Raw genomic sequence first — 9,273 nt, 5'->3', positions numbered from 1 at the left:
TCTAGACAGATTAAAAGTGCCAAGTGCCTACAAATTAGCTCAAGCCTACACGCATGACCACACTCTACACACGACTGCATTGCAAGCCCTCCAAGACAAATATGGGCAACCCCGCCAACTTGTACAGAGTGAATTTGAATAGAGAGCGTTTGATAACTTTGCACTGTCCGTACATGCTCTCGTGGGCATGCTTCGTTCCTTATAGAGTGAGAATGGCTATTTACTGAAATGTTGTTCACATGTAAACAAACTTTTAGTTATAAATTACCCCTTACCTCTCAGACTCACCGCACTTTCCTGTTAAAGCCCAAAGACAAGCCTAAACCTAATTGCCATTATTGTGACATGCGTGAGCATTATTTCAGTTGTTGTTAAAAATTCAAGTCACTAACAACTATCCAAATCACAGAGTGGCTTAAAGACACAAACCCGAGCCTTGTACCCTCAAGAAGCCCTGTAAAATATGTCAAAAGCAGCATCTTACTGTGTTACATGATGTAACTATATAGGGGCCCAACAAAGTCCTCATGGTTAGTACCGCTCCAGACACCATTTATATTGACCATCCCAACCGTCCTCAACAGGTCGTGTTTAAGGTAGTCAAAGTACTTCTGCATAATGCTGAACACTCACTATTAAATTCACATTTATTTGTAAAGCACTTTTCACAATGCACATCATTTCAAAGTAGCTTTACAGAATATGCATGAGTCCACATTACAATTTAGAGTGATCTGTTATGAGAGGTAACTGTCTAAGTTATGTATTTCAGAAATGTACATATACAAAATCACAGTTAGCGAAAAAGGTATTAATTTAAACAATGTATTTTAATGCAGAAACAATGAGCTCATTGAAGTAATGAATACTTGTTTGTTAACAAATGATCATGACATTTAGAAAAATGTAGCATTGGTGTTCGGCAGTTCGTCAGTTTTATTTCTCAGGGATCTCACATTTGATAATATGATAGCAGGTAAGGGCAATCTACTACCTCTTCTCCGTAGCCTTTTGAGTATTCCTCCTCTCGAACCCCTTTTCCTTCGTTTCACTTTAGCGTTGAGTTTTTTCCAACTGATGCCAACCAAGAGACATTTCGGGACATTTTTAAAAAGTGTTGAATCCATAGACGGCAAAACAGCAAGCGGGCGCAAATCCAACAGCAGTCCACGTGAATAAGCCAGGTTTTTCACCGTTAATGCTCCAGTCTGCGTTGTCGGCATTGTCCACATAGCCAATATTGGTTGAGAAATAAACATCAGGAGGCCCAGAATAACCCAGAAGTTAGCCATCTCGTATAAATAAATAAATAAGCAAAACTAAAAAACACTTGGTATAAAAACAAACAAAACAAACATCAAACACGGAGCCTGTGTCACGAGTCGCACAAGCAGCGTTGCGCCCCCAGTTATCTCTGTATATTTTAGGCAACGAAGTATGTTATAAAACACCATACTAACTCTTTTCGTTTTCATTTAAAGAAATCTTAAACATTATAGCCACACAAATGTGGTTCAGGCAACGCGTATTATATTCACTGCATATAACGTTTGCCTATTTATAACAAAACGAAATATAAAACACAAACCTGCATCTTTTCGTTTTAAATATAATATAAAAATATTAAACATTTTAATATGGTCCAGGCAATATGTTAATTTGTACTAAACAACAGATGTTGCAGTAAACAACATTACAGATCATCTTCGTTGTATTAAAATTTTAAATGACAAAACTCAACCCAGTCTATTTTTGTTAAATTTCAGTTTTATCAATATTAGCCATTATAAAAGTATAAGTAAAAGGTACAAGAAGCTATACAAATAAAGCAAACAATTCTGTCAAACATACAAATTCAGTGCAGTCTAACCATACAACGGTAAAGTTAAATAGCTTATAAAGTTATGAAACTTCCCCTCAGCCAAAACGATTGGCCAGGGAACAAATAATAGATTCACAAGACCAAAAATCGCCTATATCTCATTTTTAACCACTACAGAGACGCCAGAGTCAGCGGCAAACGTCAGAACGACTAGCCGAGGAAAGGCTGTTCCAGGCGGGGTACATGAACGCCGAGTGCCCGGTCATCGCTGGATCTCACAACCTGGATAACATTTTCATAAATCTTTATAAATAAACCACAGATTTGAGCTTTAAACAACTACATTCTCGCCTGAAAAACTCTTAAAACTACATTTTATGATACATTATATTTCAACTGTGTTAAAAAATGGCGCTTCTTATGTTGTCATTCTCCTTGGCGCAGCCTATGCTCGTTATCAGCTGTCAATCAAGCTGTCAATCAAAGTTAACCATGCCCTTATTTGTCATACATTTTATATCTAAATACGATCTAAACTAACGAGTTAGAAAAAAATTCACCCCCCTCACAGTTGTCAGGCACTCGGAACCTATCGAAAAATACAATAAAAGTCCATGGGACCAACCTGTAAAAACATGAATTTATGCTGTGAAAACTGACATTTTAACATGGGGTCTATGGACATTTGCTTCCTTTTGGGACCTTCCCCTAGCGGATTTTCGATGTATTGCAGTTTTTCGCACTTCCGGGTAGGCTTCATTTTTCAGATTAGAATGTTGCCGCTTGGTAATTACTGACAGAATTTTCATTTTTGGGTGAACTAACCTTTTAAGGACAACAGCGAAGGCTGCGAAGATGTTCAAAGGTCTATAGAGCAGCCATTCTATGTTGACAATGGTTTGCAAAGTCTTGACTCCAAAGAGAAGGCTCGTTAGCCTGGGAAAACCCAGACGAACTTTCGGCAAATTTAGATTTGCTCTGCAAGTCAGTCTGGCCAAGAGCCCATTCAAGCCCATTTCCAATCTTTCCAAATCTTGGCACCAATCACAAACGTTGAGGTGGGCTTTACACGATGACGATCGCTCTGATTGGTTTTAGGTCTATCCAATTGTGCCTAGAGGCATTTGAGCAACGTCCGTTGGTGACGCCCCTTTGGAAATGGGATGTGAATGAAGCTTCCCCAGACCCACTCTCAGTTACGACCAGGCTAAAGGCTCGTAACCTCATCGACAGTATGCACAGTCTTTTGTCTTCTGGTGTCTTTGAAATCCGCCAGTGGGCCAGTAATGTACTTTCTGTAGTAGAACACCTCCCACTTGAAGCCAGAGCAGCCAGGACCGAATTGTGGCGTACTGAGCATAGTTCAGTCCCACAAGAGCCATCTCTAGGTCTTCATTGGAATTGTCTCATTGACCACCTTGGATACAAACATCGCCAAGTTGTCTACTCCGAACCCACGCTATGAAATGTGTTCGCAGAAGAGGTGGACACACTGATGTATTTAAGATGCGAGAAACAGTGATAATCATCGGCAAGGATTCTACTAGAGAAGAACGGAAGTGTTCAGCATTCCACCTGAAAGGAGAGTCCATCACAGTAAAAAAAAAATGAAATCCAGAAAACTTCTACACCTGTACACCCAATAACAGTGCAAGTAAATAGACCAGTGATCCGCTCTGAGAGAGAGATCTGTTTAAAGGCTAGACAGCAGAGAATCTCTTAACAACATAAATATAAAAGTACAACTAGATAAACATGTTTATGGTTTTTATCTATATAATTCAATAATTCAGTAATGCAATATATAATTTACTAACCTAATTCTGATCATTTAAATGTGTGTCTCAGGACTACATTTTTGTTTTGTTTCTTTCTAGGATTTGTTGTTGCAAATGTCAATCCTTCAGTCACTGTGATTTTTATCATCCTATTTATTTATTTATTATAATTCCTTTTTTAACGTAACACTGCTATTAAATTTAATCTTTTAAAACATTTAAAATGTGTTTGGTTTCTTTCATCTGTGCTTCTCATTTGCTTAAAACCCTAAACAAGCATTCTAACCATATATGAATAACATAAATGTTCTGAGTATATCTATTGTTACATATGTATTTTCAAGGAAGGTCAAGATGAAAATTCGTGAAGCTTAGTGGATCGGGCGGCAGTCAAAGGCGGGGGCCTCGACAACCCAATCCCTGGACACGGAAACTAGCTCTAGGGACGTGGAACATCACCTCTCTGGCGGGGAAGGAGCCTGAGATTGTGCTCTGGAACCACACTCTTTGAGAGAGGATGGACTCTTTACCACTCTGGAGTTGCCCATGGGTGAGAGGTGGCGGGCTGGTGTGGGTTTGCTTATAGCCCCCCAGCTCAGCCGCCATGTGTTGGAGTTCACCCCAGTGAACGAGAGGGTCGCTTCCCTGCGCCTTCGGGTCGGGGATAGGTCTCTCACTGTCGTGTGCGCCTATGGGCCAAACGGCAGTGTAGAGTACCCGGCCTTCTTGGGGTCTCTGGGAGGGGTGCTGGAAAATGCTCCGACTGAGGACTCCGTCGATCTACTGGGGGACTTCAACGCCCACATGGGCAGCGACAGTGACACCTGGAGGGGCGTGATTGGGAGGAACGGCCCCCCTGATCTGAACCCGAGTGGTGTTCTGTTACTGGACTTCTATGCTAGTTACAGCTTGTCCATAATGAACACCATGTTCAATTATCAGTGCACATGTCACCAGGACACCCTAGGCCGGAGGTCGATGATCGACTTTGTGGTCGTTTTATCTGACCTCCGGCCGTATGTCTTGGACACTTGGGTGAAGAGAGGGGCGGAGCTGTCAACTGATCACCACCTGGTGAGTTGGACCCGATGGCGGGGGAGGAAGTACTGTAAACGTTTGGCCGAATCCCCTGTCAGAGAGATCTTCAGCTTCGACCGGATCCCGAGGGAGTCTGGAGATATTGAGTTCGAGTGGACCATGTTCTCCACCTCCATTGACGTCGCGGCCACAAGAAGGAGTCCTATCGGGCCTGACTGTCTTGTAGGATTCCTGAGGCAGCTGACGGGTACCGGCAGGCCAAGCGGACTGCAGCCCGGGTGGTTGTGGAGGAAAAAAATCAGGCTTGGGAGGAGTTCGGTGAGGCCATGGAGAAGGACTACCGGTTGGCCTCAAAGAGATTCTGGCAAACCATCCGGCGCCTCAGGAGAGGGAAGCAGTGCCCTACCAACGCTGTTTACAGTGGAGGTGGGCAGCTGTTGAGATCTGCCCTGAGTGCCTCAAGTCTCTGGATGTTGTGGGGCTGTCTTGGCTGACACACCTCTGCAACATCGCGTGGCGGTCCGGGACAGTACCTTTGGACTGGCAGACCGGGGTGGTAGTCCCTCTTTTTAAGAAGGGGGACCGGAGGGTGTGCTCCAACTATAGGGTGGATCACACTTCTCAGCCTCCCCGGGAAAGTCTATGCCAGGGTACTGGAGAGGAGAATACGGCCGATAGTAGAACCTCGGATTCAGGAGGAACAGTGCGGTTTTCGTCCCGGTCGTGGAACACTGGACCAGCTCTATACCCTCTCCAGGATGCTGGAGGGTTCATGGGAGTTTGCCCAACCAATCCACATGTGCTTTGTGGATTTGGAGGAGGCATTCGACTGTGTCCCTCGCGGCATCCTGTGGAGGGTGCTCTGGGAGTATGGGGTCCGGGGCCCTTTGCTAAGGGCTATCCGGTCCCAGTACGACCGGAGCAGGAACTTGGTTCGCCTTGCCGGCAGTAAGTCAGACTTGTTCCCGGTGCATGTTGGACTCCGGCAGGGCTGCTCTTTGTCACCGGTTCTGTTCATAATTTTTATGGACAGAATTTCTAGGGGCAGCCAGGGGCCGGAGGGTGTCAGGTTTGGGGACCACACTATTTCATCTCTGCTCTTTGCGGATGATTTTGTCATGCTGGCCCCATCAGACCAGGACCTCCAGCATGCACTGGGACAGTTTGCAGCCGAGTGTGAAGCGGCTGGGATGAGAATCAGCGCCTCCAAATCCGAGGCCATGGTTCTCAGTCGGAAAAGGGTGGCTTGCCCACTTCAGGTTGGTAGAGAGTTCCTGCCTCAAGTTGAGGAGTTCAAGTATCTTGGGGTCTTGTTCACAAGTGAGGGAAGGATGGAACGGGAGATTGACAGACGGATCGGTGCAGCTTCTGCAGTAATGCAGTCGATGTACCGGTCTGTCGTGGTGAAGAAAGAGCTGAGCTGCAAGGCAAAGCTCTCGATTTACCGGTCAATCTACGTTCCTACTCTCACCTATGGTCATGAGCTGTGGGTCATGACCGAAAGGACAAGATCCCGGATACAGGCAGTCGAAATGAGCTTTCTCCGCAGGGTGGCTGGGCGATCCCTTAGAGATAGGGTAAGGAGCTCGGTAACTCGGGAGGAGCTCAGAGTAGAGCCGCTGCTCCTCCACATCGAGAGGGGCCAGTTGAGGTGGCTCGGGTATCTGTTCCAGATGCCTCCTGGACGCCTTCCCGGGGAGGTGTTCCGGGCACATCCCAACAGGAGGAGACCCAGAGGAACGCTGAGGAAAGAAGCTCCTCCTGAGCCTCTCCGTTTTAGCCATCAGACCTGATTGCAGCAATTTAAACAACGAATTTCCAGGGTGAGTGGAGTCCTTGTATATCTTGACAGCCCTGACTCTGCCCCCGTCGGATTTAAATATCCTGCATAGATGGAAGAGCATTTCCAGTTATACTCTCTGCTGCGTGCACCACTCTCTTTAAGGCTTTACAATCCTGGGCTGAGCAGTTTCCAAACCACGATGAGATGCAGTAAGTCAATATACTTTATATTGCCCCAGTATAGAACGTTTTTAAAATTGCAGGGGAAACCCCAACTTTCCTCAGCAATCGCAGATGGTATTAGCCTTTTTCTGGCTGTCTTTACTTGGGCTTGAATATGGTGAGTCCAGGTCAAATCCTCAGATATATGCACTCCAAGGTATTTGAAACTGCTCACTCTCTCTACTGATGTCCCGCCGATGTTGAGGGGGGTATAATGCCGTTTCTGCCTTTTCCCGGAAATCAACAACCATCTCCTTGGATTTCCTGACGTTCAGAGAGAGATTGTTTAACTGACACCATGTTGTTAGTTTCTCCACCTCATCCAAATATGCAGTCTTGTTGTTGTCAGTAATGAAACCCATCACAACTGTATCATCTGCAAATTTAACAGTGGAGCTATGAGAGGACATACAGTCATACGTATAGAGTGAGAAGAGCAGGGGACTCAAAACGCATCCTTGTGGTGGGTCTGACCCATTCTCACTACTTGTGTTCTGCACGAGAGAAAGTCCAGAACCCAATCACAAAGCTGGGCATTCATACCAAGGTCCTTGAGCTTGGAGACCAGTCTGAGGGGAACTATAGTATTAAAAGCTGAGCTATAATCTATAAATAGTAGTCTCATATAATTCCCTTTATTGCTGTCAGTATGGGTCAGAGTAGCATGTAGAATATGAGAGACAGCATCCTCAGTACACCTATTGGGACGATAAGCAAACTGGAGTGGATCAGTGTTGTTTGGGATGGAGGAGCACATTATGTTCTTGATAAGCCTCTCAAAAACAATTACAGATTTCTTAAAACAAGTGGGTACCACTGACTGAGCGAGAGACTCATTAAAGATAGATGTAAACAAGCCAGCCAACTGATCAGCGCAGGATCTCAACACTCGACCCGGGATGCCGTCCGGCCCAACTGCTTTCCTGACATTCACACACTTCAGAGCTCTACGAACTTCATCTTCCGATACCATGATCGTACGCTCCTTCCCAACGCAACTGTTTATTTCCCCAGTGTTGCACACTGGCAAAGCGCGCATAAAAGATGTTCAGTTCATCAGCCAGAGAAGAGTCTACACTTACTGCAGCGGTTGTGTCCCCCTCCGAATGCGCTAATAGTCCTCAGTCCCTGCCACATGCGTCGGGAGTCATTAAGGGTGTATTCACACCTACCTTGTTTGGTTCGATTGAATCGAACTCTAGTTCGTTTCCACCCTTGGTGCGGACCTTTTGGGCAGGTGTGAATACAGCAATCGAACTCGGGTGCGGACCAAACAATCGAACCGAGACCCAGCTGAAGAGGTGGTTACTCTGGTACGGTTCGTTTACGATGTGAACATGAACCGACCCAATTGCAAGAAAGCACTGCGCCTTTACGTTCATTTAATTATTTGACTGCTCTTATGCTCTTATGAGGATACTTAACAACGGACATTTTGGCATAATGGTTTGTGTTATTGTTCGTTCAAGTAAGAAAGAGAATTCCATTCCGGCGCGCTGTCTGGCCACACGATGCTGTTGCGCGTCTTTCTGCGCGTCGTGTGTGCATCATTGGAATGGAATGAATGAATGAGTGTGTGCATCAGGACATTCACATACAGAGCGTTCTCTTTAGTCTAATCGCAAATAAATGCTTGACGGAACCGTCTTTCAGCACATTGTCGTCTTCTCAATCCGAATTACAACATCGTATAAAATTTCTTTGTAGCTCCATTCATCATTTCTATATACATATAGCTGGTCAATGTGGTCTGTTGTCTACTGTGTTGAGTTTTCAATTGTATTTATGTAATTGCTTACCCGTAAGTATCTATAATGTTTTGTACCTTTTAACTCGACTTCCCCTTTCCCTAAGTGGTTATTTCACTTGTCAGGCCGCCATTGTAAATAAGAACTTGTTCTTAATGACTTGCCTGTAAAAATAAAGGTTAAAAAAATAAAAAAAATAAAATGATGACATTGTATCATATGAGACTCATTAGTTTCTTCATATTGCGTTTGTAGAGCATAACACAAAATCAGTAAAAGAACAAATATTGCAGTACGAAATATCTCTGTGCTGAGCCTTTTTTTTTCCCCCCTTCCTGATTTCCCTACTTGAGAATCCTTGTCCAATGAATGGACGACCTTAGCACACGTGTGGTTTTGTTTACAAATTTTGGTTCACTTGCAAAAAGAGCAGTGTGAAAGCGAACCGTACCAACCAAAAAAATAAACATTTTATTTGGTCTGGACCAAAGCAAGTGAACTATCGGACTTTCCTGGTGTGAATACACCCTAAGTTGGAAATGAGACTCCACTCGCTCTCTGTACTTTTGTTTTGCGGCTCGCACTGCATAACATGACACTTTGTAATTGTTCATATCTCCCGACAAAAGTCCCGCATTGTACGCAGCTGTGCGGATCGTCTTATCAACCCATGGTTTCTGGTTAGAGAAAGTTTTTATTTTGATGGTGTGTGTTACTTTCTCAACCAGAGTGCCAACAAACTGATAGCTGCGTCCGCAAACTCATTGACGTCACCAGAACTAGCCCTGAACATATCCCAGTCCACGTCATCGAGCGCATCCTGTAACATGGATTCTGATTGGGCAGACCAATGTTTCACAACCCGCCTCTCTGGAGCCACCCG

At 44.6% G+C, this 9,273-nt stretch overlaps 1 protein-coding gene across 1 annotated transcript in view; it reads left to right on the top strand.

Annotated features, from left to right (window-relative positions):
- Window positions 1–9,273, top strand: part of LOC309494472 (T-lymphocyte surface antigen Ly-9-like) — an 82,716-nt gene that overhangs the window by 57,428 nt on the left and 16,015 nt on the right. The gene's annotated exons all lie outside the window — the stretch shown is intronic.

The sequence above is a fragment of the Leuciscus leuciscus genome (genome assembly GCF_965113295.1).
Source record: "Leuciscus leuciscus genome assembly, chromosome: 3".
Lineage (NCBI taxonomy): Eukaryota > Metazoa > Chordata > Actinopteri > Cypriniformes > Leuciscidae > Leuciscus > Leuciscus leuciscus.
Note: the sequence above shows the minus strand (reverse complement) of the source record. Positions and strands in the feature narration are given on the sequence as shown.